The sequence below is a fragment of the Thermobia domestica genome, chromosome 11 (assembly GCF_964235325.1).
Source record: "Thermobia domestica chromosome 11, izTheDome1.hap1.1, whole genome shotgun sequence".
NCBI classification, from domain to species: Eukaryota; Metazoa; Arthropoda; class Insecta; order Zygentoma; family Lepismatidae; genus Thermobia; species Thermobia domestica.
In genome coordinates, this window is record NC_137464.1 from 127,905,897 (window position 1) to 127,923,201 (window position 17,305).

The following is a 17,305-nucleotide window of genomic DNA, read 5'->3' on the forward strand; positions in this document are numbered from 1 at the left end:
TTGCTTATGTTTATATTTTGGCAATTTTTTACCCACGAAGGGGAACTAGGTGGACCACCCTAATTTATCCGGATACATGTTGAGGCCCTGTACTATGATACCGAATGCTTAAATTGGAAAATTTCCAAATTTGAAGGGGTGAGCCAATGTACCTCTCCCAAAATTTTAAAGGGGTGCACTAATATACCCATGACTTATGATAGGAAATTGACCCATATACATGACCATATAACTATATAGGGTAAGAGACCTCATCAAAGGGGATAAATTAGGTCAAAAACCAAACACGTGGTACAACGTATTGCTTACGTTCATATTTTGACAATTTTGTACCCCTAAAAGGGAACAAGGTGGACCACCCAAATTTATCATGATACATATTAGGGTCCAGTACTATGATACAAAATGCTTAATTTTGACAATTTCCAAAATTGAAGGGATGGGCCAAGGTACCCCTCCCAAAATTTTTAAAGGGGTGCATCAATATACCCATGTCTTATGATAGGAAATGGACCAATATACATTACCATATAACTATATAAGGTAATAGGACCTCATCAAAGGGGATAACTTAGGTCGAAACCAAACACGTGGTAATACGTATTGCTTACGTTTATGTTTTCGCAATTTTGTACCCCTTAAAGGGAACGAGGTGGTCTACCTAAATTTATGGTGATACATATTAGGGTCCAGTACTATAATACCAAATGTTTAAATTTGACATTTTCCAAAATTTAAGGGGTGGGCCACGTACCCCTCCCAAATTTTTAAAGGGGTGAATTAATGTACCCATACCTTCTGAAAGGTAATGGATCCCTGTATACGCCCATACATCTATGTAGTGTAATAAGACCTCATCAAAGGGTATAATTTAGGTCAAAAAACCAGAAATTTAATTTTTGGCAATTTTTTACCCATAAAAGGGAACGACATGTACCGCCAATACTGATCGAGGTACATACCCTTGTCCTAAGCTACCATACCCAATATTTAGATCTGGCAATTTTCAAAATTTAAGGGGGTGGTCCTATGTACCCCTGTCTAAATTTAGAGGGGGTGGTCCTAAGTACCCCTAGGTCATTTACTCCGGGCCAAGGGCATTGACCTTTGACCTATGACATCACAAAGGTAGGGGTCAAAGTCCAAACTTCGATTAAGTGGGGCCCATACTACTCCCCCTTAAACTATGCTTAGTATAACATCAAATGTTACCGATTTTTTCATTTCAAATGTTACCCATTTTTTCATTTTGGGTACTAGACTCTACCCGCATTAAATGCAGCTTTTTTGTTTGTTTTTTTAGAATGGAAACTCACAATCGTCAGTAGTGTGACTAATTTTTAGATTCATGTTGTCAAGTTCTTCGTCAGGTGAAGAAATACACCATTTATGAAGGGCTATGATTAACTAGCAGTTTGCATAGTATCCAATAAATACAGTAGAACAAGCGGACTTAATAGAACATAAGTGGACTATTATTGCCTGGGCATCATTGCCTTTTACAGTTTAAGGAAATCAACTTTTGAAACTGTACTCAAAATTTGAATTATATATTCTCTCGTGGTTGTATGCTAACGTGCACGCTGGGGATGCGTCGCTAGTAAGCAGACACGTTAGTGAAGATGAGTAAGCGAATAATTGAAGATCTGTTTCAGCATTTGTTAATACAACTGATTCTCCGTGTCATTGTCCGTTTCTGTATAAGCACTTCAACTGAAGCGGGCTTTTTAAAGTTAACCCTTTATTTTTCCATCTTTCTTTTCGCTGTACAGTTTGCTGTCTGGAAAACTTCAATGTATAGGTTATATTTTATTTGATAACGTTGCACATAGTGAATCAACTCAGCTGTAGCCTAACAGTAAAGTACTTGTAAGCGTTTACTTCCTGAGCTTAGTCACAGAATCAATATTTGAAGAAAGAAAAAAAAAAAAAAAAAAAAGAAGCGCGAACTCGAAATTTGAATTGAGAATTTTTAAATATTTAGTCTTTGATTTGAACCTGATGCCAGAAATCGGGACCTGCAACAATCCATTTCTCGTATGATGAGCTAATCCGTAGAATTAAAAAAAAAAAAAAAAAAAAAAAAAAGTTTCTGGTTTAACTTATAATTTTAGCTGTTTTCATAATACTGAAGTAAGTTTTCTTTTGCAAAGCTGTGTATAAGAACGCAAAGTGGAAGATTTCAATACAAGTGGAAAAATTGATATATGCTTGTGATTGTGGTTATAGCTCGGGTCAAATTATTAAGTAAATGAACCTTAGAGAGTTACGAGCACAAGGGTGAGTACAACATTTAAACATATTCAGAAAGGTTAGGTGCGGTGTGTGAAGTCAGACAATATATACATTATATCGGTCGGTAAATTTTGTCGGTAGTTACTGTCGGTAAACTTATTGAATTTTCAAATCTCTTATTTATTACAGATGTCATATATTTGTGTGTGCATGGGGGAGAGGGAATAAGGCATTATTGGCTCATTTTGAAATATTACACCTTCAGACACTACGTCCTGTTTGCTAATTTTATCCTCCCAATATAAATTATCTAATTCGCACACTGACTATTTGAAACATTTTCGATTCCGTGATTACTCCCATCTGTACTGGCGCCAATGCAAGACATGTTCTCGGTTTTTCTAACACAACTCTGCACAGACTCAGAACCAATCACACTGTTAATAATGGCCTTGCACTTTGATCGCGCACACATTTTTTTTCGCTATTTCACAATCTGGAAATATTTTTGCTGGTAATTTCGAAAAACAATCCATTATATTGTAACTATTGTGATGTACAATGGTATGATAGGCTAACGTTCCTTTTGCAGCACGTATTTTGTCGGTCAATGGCGAATTTATTTTAGATAATTTGTCAGTTATTTTGGATGACGATGATGTACCCTGTGTAGGGGAGAGTTGTATAAAACGGGGACGGCGGTTCAAACGGGGACATGATGTTTCTACATGAATGGCGCTGCTTACAGCGGCAAGGCTATGCATTATTGTTCAAGACAACGATTACACCATTTTGGGCAGGAATAAAAACATCACTGTACAGTTACTGTGGATGTGTATTGCTTTGAAGTTTTTGGCGAAATATTTTTCGATGCGTCGCAGTTCTACTATTTGACTTACTCCCTGATTACATGTAGTAATAAATTTGGTAAATACACTAATGTATTCATTAGATTTACGCTAGTGTTTACATGTTTCACTTATTTGGTTATATAACCTATGAGCATAAGGAAGCAACGTTTTTCCATGTATGTCACATTCTGCCAAAATGGGGACATAGAAGGTAGTACAAATTGGGGACGTCCCCATTTTAGACGACACATAACCAGTGGCGAAGGGTGGTAAGAGGCCCTGAGGCCCGGCCTACCCTTTACTTTCAGAAATTATAATTTATAATTAATTCATTTTCCTTGCACAGAATGCATAATATTCTCTAAGTTGAAAAAAAATGTTCGATAAAAAATCATGGTTGGCAGCACTGCTGGGAGGCTCACCGAGCAGTGTCTCAGGCGGCAGTAGAACTACCGCCAAGCTACTCAGAAAATCCCGCGAGAGAACGTGTTGCAAATGACGTTTTCTTCACCAGCGTATAACCTGCGAAAGAGACCGGCCTCAGCGTTTATCGACTTTCGTTTCTACCTACCAGTTTCTCTCCAGACCTTCGATTTCGATTCGATATATCAAACAAATAAAGAGCAAGATAACGTGGGCTCCATTCCGTTCCAACTTTGCTTAATTTTGCGGACTCTAACGCAACGCAAAAACTGGAACAAGAAATTCTAAAGGCGCTACGCCAATTATCGCGAGCTAATGCCCCTTTATTCCATTGCGTTAGGGCAAACCTGTACGAAATCAGGCTCGTTGAGTTCATTAGAAAGAGAGTGTGTTTTTGAGATATTGTGAGTGATTTTTTTCTTACATTTGCAAAAGTGAATGGGAAAAAATGTCGGTAAATGGAGAATATGAATATACGTAATATAATTCCTATTAAAGAACCTTCTATGTCAATGGTCTTTTGAAAATTAATGTGTTATTAAGGAACGAACACTAACGCCTGTGTTGAAAATAGAACAAACAGAGGGCAAGAGAGTTCTGCATGCATTGGTACAAATATATATATATTTGTAGTTGTTGAAATAAGGAGCAGCGTATAAAAATATTTAAGTCTGATTCTGTTTTTAAAGTCGAATTAAGTGACCCACAAAATATCTTGATTGAGTCAGTGGCGTATTTACGATTTTGTTTCGGGAGGGGCTTTGCTAACTTTCAGGGGGGGCTTTGCCTGAAAATGTGAAAATTCAGCAAGATATTTCATATTCTTTACTATAGTAAGTAAGATTTCGGGGGGGAGCTTAAGCCCGGAAGTCCCCCTAAATACGCCTTTGGATTGAATGCTTGTCATGTATTTTGAACAATATAATTAAAGACAAAATTTTACAAGCAGAGTTTGTTTCAGTACATGTAGACTAAACAACATATGTTTCTTGTGAAGCGCAGACAATGTGATAGTCCATCTTCCCCACCCGATCACGCCAATTAAAACAATTAAATTGCATTATGGCGAATTAAGATCATCTATGAGTCACATACGTCAATTTCATTATGAAAATTGAGATCCGGATTGAATAAGTGCTGTCGATGAACTACAATTGCATTAAATTTATGTGAATTCGTCTTCTTGTATTTCTGTAGTAAAATATTTGTCTAACCTGTTTCATATTATTATAATTATTATTATTATCGTTATTATTATTAGTAGTAGTAGTAGAACATTGGGCCTACCCTCTTGAAACTACCATCCTTCGCCACTGCATATAACATCATTACAATTTACTTGTAGTTCGCGTATTACAGTCCGCTTGAGGCTGCGTATTCGAGTCCAGCACATACTAACACTAGAAGAAAGACTTTTTGGCCTGTCACTAACAGATTTACGTTCTCTTGCGTTCGAGTTAACTGAAGCGAACCGTATTTCCCACTCGTTTAACAGGGACAAGAAGATTGCTGGAAAACACTGGCTTAGGGTTTTCTCTGAGGCACCCTAACCTTTCTTCGCGTGAAACTGTCAAAGTTTTTGATCTATTGGAGTCTTTTTATGAACAATATCATTTCACTCCGAATGATATTTATTATAATGTTAACGAAACAGTCATCAGGATGGTACCCAATAAGCCGTCTAAACTGCTTGCGCTCTTTGTGAAAAAAAAACACACACACACACACACAAAAAAAGCAGGTGCTTTGACATCATCTGAAAAAGGGATTTTAGTGACTACAAAAATATGTATAAACGCGACTGGTAATTTTGTGCCTGCCATGTTTGTTTTCCTATGAAAAGGGAAAATCATATGTTGATGGATGATGCACCTCTTGGTTTATTTGTTGTGCATCACGAGAGTGGCTGGATAAGTAAGGAAAATTTTTGGTTTGGTTTAATAAATGTTTGGAGTTCGCAAATCCTACTTCTGAGGAACCTGTGCTACTTCTATTAGTCGGTCACAATTAACATATCAAGAGCTTATAACTGATCAAATCTAGCAAAGAAAAGAAATGTAATTTTGTTCTGCTTTCCACTACACATCCCATAGATTACAACATCTGGATGTTAGTTTTATGGCACTTCTAACGAGGAAACGGTCCCAAGTGTAAACAACCGATTTGGCTGGGGTCCCGATATGTGTTACGGGAGACCAAAGTAGGAGACACGTATCTTGGCGTTTGGGTCCATACGCAGAAATTTCCGAAATACCGGGCCCCAAAGTGGCCCTACATGCTATAACTAGGAAGCAAATGACGTTACTTGTACACAACCGATTTGGCTGGGGTCCGGATATGTGTTACAGGAGACCAAAGTAGGAGACACATATTTTGGCGTTTGGGCCCATACGCAGAAATTTGAGAAATACGGGGTCCCAAAGTGGCCCTACATGCTGTAACTAGGAAGAGAATGACGTTACTTGTACACAACCGATTTGGCTGGGGTCCGGATATGTGTTACGAGAGACCAAAGTAGGAGATCGTATTTTGTCGTTTGGGCCCATACGCAGAAATTTCCGAAATACGGGGTCCCAAAGTGGCACTACATGCTATAACTAGGAAGCGAATGACGTTACTTGTACACAACCGATTTGTCTGGGGTCCGAATATGTGTTACGGGAGACCAAAGTAGGAGTTACGTATTTTGGCGCTTGGGCCGATACGCAGAAATTTTCGAAATATGGAGCCCCAAACTGGCTCTGCATGCTATAACTGGGAAGCGAATGACGTTATTTGTAGACAACCGATTTGGCTGGGGTCCGGATATGGCTATTATAAGCCCAAGTCGAAGAGATGTAGTTTTTCTTCCGACCAAACCTGACAGGCCGGCAAACTTTAATTCCCCCACTCTGCCCGGTTTCCTGACAACACACGCCGTATCGATTAAATATGAATGTTCACTCTCTTGCACAAAAGTGTTCCACCCCAGTTTCCACACATCCTAGCCATACAAATACAAGCGAAAAACCCAAACATTCTTTCGTTCCCTTGGTATCCTCGTGGTCAGCAGATCCCCCCTCGACGGCTCGTGCCAGTTGAAAATCTGTTCAGAATTGCATGGGTACTACATATGCCAACTTCATGGCCTTATTGAAAATCTAGCAATATGGGACCCTGTATACTCGACATTCCTTTTTGTGGGACAAAGTCTCATAGTTTTGGATATATTGCAACATATTCCAACCCAAGCACACATTCTGTACCAGTAACGTCACTTGCTTCCTAGTTATGGCATGTAGGGCCACTTTGGGGCCCCGTATTTCGGAAAGTTCTGCGTATGGGCCCAAACGCCAAAATACGTGTCTTCTACTTTGGTCTTCCGCAACACATCCGGACCCAAGCGAAATCGGTTGTGTACAAGTAACGTCATTTGATCCTAGTTATAGCATGTAGTGCCACTTTGGGACCCCGTATTTCTCAAATTTCTGCGTATGGGCCCAAACGCCAAAATGCGTGTCTCCTACTTTGGTCTCCTGTAACAAATATCTGAACCCCAGCCAAATCGGCTGTCTACAAATAACGTCATTCGCTTTCCTAGTTATAGCATGTAGACACACTTTGGGGCCCCATATTTCGGAAATTTCTGCGTATGGGCCCAAACGCCAAAATATGTGTCTCCTACTTTGGTCTCCCGTAACACATATCCGGACCCCAGCCAAATCGGTTGTGCACAAGTAACGTTATTCGCTTCCTAGTTATAGCATGTAGGGAGACTTTGTGGCCCCGTATTTCGGAAATTTCTGCGTATGAGCCAAAATATATGTCTCCTACTTTGCTTTCCCGTAACACATATCCGGACCCCAGCCGAATCGGTTGTGTACAAGTAACGTCATTCGGTTCCTAGCTATAGCATGTAGAGCACTTTGGGGCCCCGTATTTCGGAAATTTCTGCGTATGGGCCCAAACGCCAAAATACGTGTCTCCTACTTTGATCTCCCGTAACACATATCCGGACCCCAGCTAAATCGGTTGTGTACAAGTAACGTCATTCGCTTCCTAGTTATAGCTTGTAGGGACACTTTGGGGCCCCGTATTTCGGAAATTTCTGCGTATGAGCCCAAACGCTAAAATACATGTCTCCTACTTTGGTCTCCCTTAACACATATTAGGACCCCAGCCAAATCGGTTGTGTACAAGTAACGTCATTCGCTTCCTACTTATAGCATGTAGGGCCACTTTTGGGCCCTGTATTTCGGAAATTTCTGCGTATGGGCCCAAACGCCAAAATACGTGTCTCCTACTTTGGTCTCCCGTAACACATATCCGGACTCCAGCCAAATCGGTTGGTTACACTTGGGACAGTTTCCTCGTTACCAGGATTGGTTTTAGTTTACTGTTGGTGCACTTGTAAGAATAAGTAAGATGTGAGACATCACAAGTATTACAAATAGGTTGTTGATTTAACTGTGTACAGTTTTTAACAGTATGAGGACCTTGACAACGAGAACAAATAACCTGGCCTGTACATTTATATGTAGAATGATAATTATATTGAAGACATTTAGCGCAGCGAAGAGACATTCAAAGCGGTGTGCAACAGGGTTCTACATGGTGATAGCGACGATAAATGCAAATCCCATTCTCCAAGAAATCATCTATCAACTCGGAATTATCTGTCAGGAGTCATATCGTATATAGGAGCAGTGTTGTTCTTAATAAGAAAGAGTTTCAATGGGTGGATGTTATCGGCTTGGAATTTTTTCAAGGATTTCTTTCTCGGAATATGCGAGATCGAATCCACGAATGATAGCTTAAAGAAGGGGAGTTCGTCGTGTAGAGATGATTATAAAACATAGGATTCGCAGTTTTCAAAATGATGTTATTTTCTGTAGGTGTTATGTGATAGATATTCTCACCGAGCACACTGACGAAGTACTTTCTGGGAATTTTTTTTGGGATCGAGACAGTGGAATTGCGGCGATGTTGTAAGCGTACTTCAATGTCACGTTCGGTAGTACTCCAGTGACTATTTTAGAGTTAGTCTTTTGGCGACCGCTGGATCCTGTATTGGGACATGGAGGTAGTGATGTGAGGTGGAAAATTTTCCGCGGAAAATTTTCCATTCTAAGAAAATATCAGTAATCAAGTAACAATTCCTCAGCAATCATAAAATTGGTTGAATTCATGTACAGAAATGTAAAAAAGTGAAAGATCGTTTAAAGAATCTGAAAATTTTCATTGCTCAGACAATTTTCAGTAGTATGTAGGAACAAATTAAACAATTTCTCATGAATCGAAATATTTTCTGGTTTATATGGAAAAATTGAAGAACTGTTTATGAGTCGGAAAATTTTCATCATTTTGAAGCAAAAAGTAAAACAACTTTTTGTGAATCGGAAAGTTTTATTGCTCTGTAGAAACAAGTGAAAGGAATTTTCATAGATCGGAAAATTTTCATCGCGATGTAGAAATAAGTGGTAGAAACTTTTCATAAGCCGGACAATTTTGGATATTATGATAGTGATGTTAGGTGGAAAATTTTCCACTCTATTTAACTGCACATTCAGCTACCAAATTGAATTTCTGTAGAGGAAAGTCAGTCAGCAACAAATTATAATTTTCCAATTAGCTTTCGGGAACCGGAAAATTTTCTAATATTTCAAGTTGGGAAGTAAACTTTTACACAGTGTTCCTCTCTCTCTCTTCATCTGCGGGCTCCTTCGTTGCTAAGCGGTTAGCATACGCGCCTTTGGCATGTAAGTCCTGGCTTCGATTCCCAGCGGGAGCTCATGTAGTTCGGATTTCACGTTAATCAGTTGGTCCCGTCTTATATAGTCTCGCTGCTGAAAGAGACGTTAAATTCAAAATCAACTCAATTCAACACCTCTCTCTCTCTGTGTGTGTGTGTGTATGCAAAGTGCAGAGAACATAAGTTCGTAGAGTACAAATATCCCATTCTATTATTTAAAATTTCAATTTATTAGAAGTCATGAATGTTTTCCGATTCATAAAAACATACTCCACGTATTCCTACATCGTTGTTTAGCCGTAAAATTTGTTGGTAATAAATATTGTCTTAAAAAGTTTCATGAAGTGAAAATCTAACGATTCTTCATTTCAAGAATGTTTCAAAAACTTCAATGCGTTCTTCCCTCAGAATCCACCTTTGATCTTACAATATTAGATTTCGTCAGTTTAATACGCATACGACGGTTTTCTCATAGCTTTACTACTTTTATACATTTACATTCTGCAACATTTATAAATAAGTAGATATGATAGAGAGAGAAAGAGAGAAACACTATGTAAATTTTTACTTCCCAACTTGAAATAGAAAATTTTCTGGTTCCCGAAATCTAATTGGAATATTATAATTTGTCGCTATCTAATTTACCTCTACAGGAATTGTATATCTCAGTGTGCAGTTAAATATAGTGGAAAATTTCCACCTAACATCACTATACATAATATCCAAAACTGTCCGGATTATAAGAAGTGTTTTCAGTTGTTTCTACATCGTGATGAAAATTTTTCCATACAAGACACAAAATGTTTCGATTTATGAAACATTGTTTCACTTGTTCCTATATAGTACTGAAAATTGCGTGAGCCATGAAAATTTTCAGATTCTTTAAACGATCTTTCACTTTTTAACATTTTTAATCAAATTTATGAATACTGAGGAACTGTTACTTGATCACTGATATTTGTTAAGAACGGAAAAATTTCCGGAAAAATATAGAAGAAAATTTTCCATCTCACATCACGGCTAAACAACGATGTAGGAATAAGTGGAGTATGTTTTTATGAATCGGAAAATTTTCCGGAAAATTTTTATTGTGCAGGACAGACAATTCTTCGATTCATGAAAAACTGTTTCACTTGTTCCTACATAGTACTGAAAAATTGTCTAAGCCATGAAAATTTTCAGATTCTTTAAACAATCTTTCAATTTTTAACATTTCTATACATGAATTTAATCAACTTATGAATACTGAGGAATTGTTACTTGAACACTGATATGTTAAGAACGGAAAATTTTCCGAAAAAGTATAGAAGAAAATTTTCCACCTCACATCACGGCTATACAACGATGTAGGAATAAGTGGAGTATGTTTTTATGAATCGGAAAAATTCCATCACTGCATGGAGGACGCACAAAAGAGGTTGAAAGTGTATATATATACTGACCGAAGTACAGCACTTCGCCAGCACAATAATAAAGTATGTTAGCGACTTGATAGGCTAGCGTACTAAGAACCGAAGTGCTGCTACTTTGTCGATTTAGTGTGGATTCACAACCCTGGTTAAGACAACAGAGAAAAACAACTAGACCCCCTAAGTGTGGAATACAAGCTAACTCAGTAAGCAATGAACTGCTACTGTTCACGGTGAATAAACTAATAGCCCAGTAACACTGTAGACAGAAGCACGTGATGTAGTTCGAGAGTGCAGAAGCATTCAATGGAACTACTCAAAATAATTTGTGGAATCCTGCCCTTCAAAAGATGAAAATTTTGTCCATTCCCTTAAGTAGCATGATTCCACAGATCTCCTAAGTGCGTAATGCTACGCTCAATCCTCGGCTTATAACAACTACCTACGAGAAGAGTTAGGCTGAATTTCTGAAAAGTATGACAATATTTTCAAGTAAGATATTGTTTTGGAGTGATACTATTATTTCAAGTGACAAATTATTATCCTAATTTTAAAGCCACTTATGTAGCTATTTTGAAACTGTTACTTGGGCCAAGTTCTTTCGTTTCGCTATATTGTTATTCAAGTTCCATTTGAGTGATTCCATTTCAAATCGTCCAGGGTGGTCCACACGACTGTCTCAGATTTAGTTCATTTTTTAAAATAAGAAACTACATACAAAATTATTAGACCCATATTTTTTCTTTTTGCTGAAAAATTTTTTTTCTTCGACAAACAGCCTTCCAAAATGGCCGCCCTCCTCTCGGATTGCTCGAAAAACTGAAAAACATGTCAAATTAAACATTTTATTGTAGAGAAACGAGTGTACTTAGTAACGTAATCGCAATAGCAGGAAGAGTATAAAGTTGTATGTTTCGTTGGAGGGCCAAAATTCGTCTATTGGTCCAATACGAATCGCGCAATTCACTCGCAATGTTGCCAACTTTGATGAAATTTTTGCTAACTTCAAACCTTTTTTTTCCTGTCCTCACGAGCAATATCAACCATCTGCTTCTAGCATCGAAATCTACTCCATAAGGTCTCTTGAAAATGTAAAGGACTTACGTTTCTGATTATTACATCCCACGTTATAGCATGATGAAAAGCTTAAAATTGCATTAAGACGCCATGTTTGGACGCCATTTTCTCAAAAACCCCACCTTTTAAAAATCTGAATTTTTTACATGTATTGGAGAAGTAAAGTATTAAAATCCGTTAACCGTTCATGCGGCTGCAGCCCCTAACATTCACAATTAATTATTGAAATTTCGATTTTTGTACTTGCAATGTAAATATTTCCTATGGGCATTTAGGTCCTATACACAAAGCGATTTGAAAGGGAGTATGAAAATTTTGAGAGTAGAATCCTGACATCAAATCCAGTAGAAAAGTTCCTATAAACATGAGTCGAATTCCGCTTCGTTTTCGAGTTACAGGGTTTCCAACTCGGGATCCAAAATCGGTTCGGAACAATAGAAAATGAAATATATATTTCGCGTTAAATCAGAAACTGTGTGTTAAAGCTTTGATAAAGTTCAGAAAGTTGCTTTGTATCAATATGATGATTTTTATGAGCGTTGCAATTCAGTTGGCAGTGTTGCCAACTTGCTAGAACTTTTATTTGTTTTCAAAAGACACTACGTGGATTTTATTTGATATTTGGTATTTATTAGGATTGCCAACATCACACGAAGCACAATTTTCCCTCACATCACCACAGTTTTCGAAAACTTACATGTATTTCATTAAAAGGTTTTATCTCGTGCGTTATTGATAGTTTGTGTGATTCGGCGTCGTGAACATCGTCCTAGTGTTCTCTGAAACCATGAAAAATTGTTTACACTGGTAGCATGACATTGTAGTGCACTAGTTAAGTGTTTGTGTGAATAACAATGGGGAAGTCCTATTACAGTAAGGACCGTATTAAATGTGTTGATTATGCTGGCCGTAAGGTGATTGTGCACAGAAAGAATTCTAGACAAAAAATTTATCTTGCGGTAAAATATATGGATTGCGTACAGCGTGTCAGCCCAAACGTACTATTAGGGGAGGATGATTATTTGTGTCTTGTACACAACGCGATTTGAAAGGCAGTATGAAAAATTTTGAGATGTGAATCCTTCACCGTAGTCTAGGTTTCACCGATAACGGCCGTTTTAATGGGGACACATTCATGTTTAGCATGTCAACTATCTGGTTAATGGTTTCCAAATCTACATTCAGAGGAACAAATTCTTTATCTTGCTGGTGCAAAATTTCATATTTAAATCTTCTTTCGTGATCACCAATATATCACACACATTCACGTTGTTCACGGTAAATATTCAAAGCACCCTTTATACGAATAATCATCCTCTCCTAATACTACGTTTTGGCAGACGCGCTGTACGCAATACATATATTTTACCGCAAGATAAAATGTTTGTCAAGAATTCTTTCTGTACACAATTATCTTATGCCTTTTAGAATCATCAACACATTTAATACGGTCCTTACTGTAATACACTGAGAAAAAAATTGTAGGCGGTAACTTAAAAAAATAGGTTACATGCGTAATTCCTTTATTTTTGGACAACGTACAGCAGACGTATAACTGAAAATGCATGTTTTATAATACTTTATGTATAAGTGTTCCATCTATACGTACTTTCTGTATGAAACAATGTAGGCGGTCAGGATCTCAGATACAAATGGACGTATATAACATATAGCTGGCGAAGGTAACGTAAGTATATACATGTGATATACGGAAAACTGTTAGATGTCAGACATCCTGCAACAGCATGATGTAACATCTAAGGGCAGTGCCTATGTAGCATACGGATAACGTATACTCCGTACTGATTTCTATAGTAAGCAAGAGGATACCGTATATTTGTACAATATACCGCTGTACGGAGAACGGATTTTTCTCTGTGTAGGACTTCCCCATTGTTATTCACACAAACACTGTAATTAGTGCACTACAATGTCATGTTACCAGTGAAAACAATTTTCATGGTTCCAGAGAACACTAGGACGATGTTCACGACACCGAATCTCGTAATAAACTGTTTCGTGGTTGCAGCAGAACTTCTTGATTAAGTTCGAACTTGATGCATGGAGTTGCGAGAGGTTTTGCGATAATAAAAAATATTTTTCTTCTTCATCTTTATTATTATTATTATTATTATTATTATTAATATTATTACAACTTACACAGACGTAGTTTTTATTCAACATTTTGGTTTTACTAATGATGGCATACATCAAGTGAAATTTACACGTAATGTTGCAAACTATCAATAACGCATGAGATAAACCTTTTAATGAAATACATGTAAGTTTTCGAAAACTGATGTAATGTGGGGAAAATTATGCTTCATGTGATGCTGGCAATCACTAATGAATACCAAATATCAAATAAAATCCACGTAGTGTCTTTTGAAAACAAATAAAAGTTCTAGCAAGTTGGCAACACTGCCAACTGAATTGCAACGCACGTAAAAATCATCATATTGATACAAAGCAACTTTCTGAACTTTATCAAAGCTTTAACACAGTTTCTGATTTAACGCGAAATATATATATTTCATTTTCTATTGTTCCGAACTGATTTTGGATCCCGAGTTGGAAACTCTGTAACTCGAAAACGAAGCGGAATTCGACTCATGTTTATAGGAACTTTTCTACTGGATTTGATGTCAGGATTCTACTCTCAAAATTTTCATACTCCCTTTCAAATCGCCTTGTGTATAGGATCTAAATACCCATAGGAAATATTTACATTGCAAGTACAAAAATCGAAATTTCAATAATTAATTGTGAATGTTAGGGGCTGCAACCGCATGAACGGTTAACGGATTTTAATTACTTAGGTACTTCTCCAATACATGTAAAAAATTCAGATTTTTAAAAGGTGGGGTTTTTGAGAAAATGGCGTCCAAACATGGCGTCTTAATGCAATTTTAAGCTTTTCATCATGCTATAACGTGGGATGTAATAATCAGAAACGTAAGTGCTTTACATTTTCAAGAGACCTTATGGAGTAGATTTCGATGCTAGAAGCAGATGGTTGATATTGCTCGTGAGGACAGGAAAAAAAAGGTTTGAAGTTAGCAAAAATTTCATCAAAGTTGGCAACATTGCGAGTGAATTGCGCGATTCGTATTGGACCAATAGACGAATTTTGGCCCTCCAACGAAACATACAACTTTATACTCTTCCTGCTATTGCGATTACGTTACTAAGTACACTCGTTTCTCTACAACAAAACTTTTAATTTGACATGTTTTTCAGTTTTTCGAGCAATCCGAGAGGAGGGCGGCCATTTTGGAAGGCTGTTTGTCGAAGAAAAATTTTTTTCAGCAAAAAGAAAAAATATAGGTCTAATAATATTGCATGTAGATCCCATATTAAAAAAAAATGAAATCTGAGACTATGATGGGGACCAATTGTGGTTTGCCTGGACGATTTGAAATGGAATTGGTCATTTGCTATTATTTCTTTTGCTGCTATTTATTTATTTATTTATTTACCATGTTCAAGTTAAGATGGCGACGAAGCTGTCTCAAGGACTTCATTCAATAAAGCTAATTCGATAAGAGAAAACTATGTATAGATCATTATAAAATTATCTAAATCTACAATGAGGCTGGTTAGAGTAAATAGGTCAGGAAAAATTCAAAGTGAGTCACCGTCCCATTAGAGTTTATCTTTGGTGGTAGCTATGGTATCAGTCAGATGTAACCAACATACCGCCGCCAGAAAAGGAGATTTGATTTCTTTTCCAGCTCACTCTATTCCTTCTTTGGTATACTCCAACAAAGAGGAACTTATTCGTTGAACTGATATTATTTTGATTCCCTATGCCTTGTTTGGAGTGCTATGTTCCAATCATGTTCCATCAGTGATGATAATGTTAATATACACATTTTATATAAATCGATACTTAAGATTTTTTTTCTTTTTTAATTTTCAGCAAACTTAATTCGGGTCTACTGATGCCCAAGTTAATGTGACAAGAAAGTAAACCAAAAGGAAGCCACTTTCTGACTAGATTACTTACAAGTTGGTGATGAAACTGGTGAAGAAGAGCCGAAGAACCGCCTTTACTCTTTGATGTATATGAGTCTTCGAGACCCAGTGTTATTCTTATCTCAATACTTGAAAAATATTAAATCGACATTCTCATTGTTTGGGTATTGTTGGGATATATGAAAGATATATGTTGCATTTCAAATCTCATTTTGAGGAGTTGTAACAAACAATTGCTAAATGATATTTGCTACAATTGAGACATTAGATCTGTAGTTACCTGAAATCTTACTTCAATTACTAAAACATATACCTTGTATTTTGAAATTACTTTCGACAGTTAAATTCAAATAAACTTTATAAAACTGAAATACTATATATTTACCATGTAATTTCATATCAAACATTAGAAAAGTAAGTTTTCCTGAGACAAATCTCATATCAATAAAAACCAGGAAACATTTTTGTACTAAACGGAGAAAGATATCATATTATTGATCATGAAAGTTACGCTAATTCCGTTGTTTATAAATATATTAATTTTAAACGATTTTAAAGATTTGTTGCTCCAATTAAAGATATTTCAATAATACAAAAAGGTAATATTTTCTAAATAAGCGTTTTCGTAATGGAAATTTATGTACAATATTCTAGATTTGAGGTCTCAACTAACTTTTCGCAACTTTTTACATTTTTCAGTTTTCAACACACTAATCCAGACAAATAAATTAGCACATATTCTGTGAATGCTGCAAGTACAGTATCAATGTTTAATTGAAATGATTTTTATCACATTTTAATATTAAATTAACATTTAAAACATAAATATGTTTATCTGTGGACTCTACACTTAAGCGAGAAAGTTTTTTTTTTTTTTTTGTAAATTTTGTCTGTATTTAGTTCAAGTAAATTAACATCAATGAAGATTTTACCACTCAAGGAGGATTCTCTATTTATACAGCTCAGATAACCCCTTACTTACTAAAATCAGATGTAAAATTCAACTCTTCATCTGCCTATCCAAAGAAAAAGACAAACATCACAACATAGGAAAGCATCCAAATTTACAACAGACAGGGTGGCCCAAAAGTAGATATACAGACCTACAAAATATGACAATTACTTTATTTGCTTCTGTCTGTTCCAAGCTTAAGGTATGAGTGAAGAGAGATTAAGAACAAATGATAAAGAAATTATGTCACTACCTAAATTGATAACAATAAGAAAATTATATAAAATGTCATGAGCCGGTCAGTACGGGACTGTATACCTTCTTTTGGGCCACCCTGTATATAAAGCAGCCAATGTATCATCAGCGAGAGAAGCAGTCGTGTAATTACAGATTTTGCCAGGAGGGGAAGGAGCAAGTTTGTCCACCAACATAAGAGCTTTATGTCTTGTTAGCATACTTGCCTTCGGCTCGCTAGGGACTTCACCCCCAGGCCTCCACACATGCTCGGTCTACGGTGTCAGACCTCTGATATTCCTAATGTGGTTTGGGTACAAAATCTTGCGGCCGAAGTATCGCAGCAAGAACCTCGTGGTCCAAAATCTAGCCTGGCCAAAATTTCGCCTTGAAAGAACCTCGCCATCCAAAACTT

The 17,305-nt window shown here is 36.9% G+C and overlaps 1 protein-coding gene across 1 annotated transcript in view; it reads left to right on the plus strand.

The window, feature by feature from the left end:
- The window catches only part of LOC145664436 (uncharacterized), a 169,899-nt gene extending 153,824 nt beyond the window's left edge, over positions 1–16,075 (plus strand). The window contains exon 4 of the mRNA XM_081731118.1: positions 15,649–16,075. The gene's annotated coding sequence lies outside the window, so the exon portion shown is untranslated. The remainder of the gene's footprint in view (positions 1–15,648) is intronic.
- Positions 16,076–17,305: the final 1,230 nt, after the last annotated feature.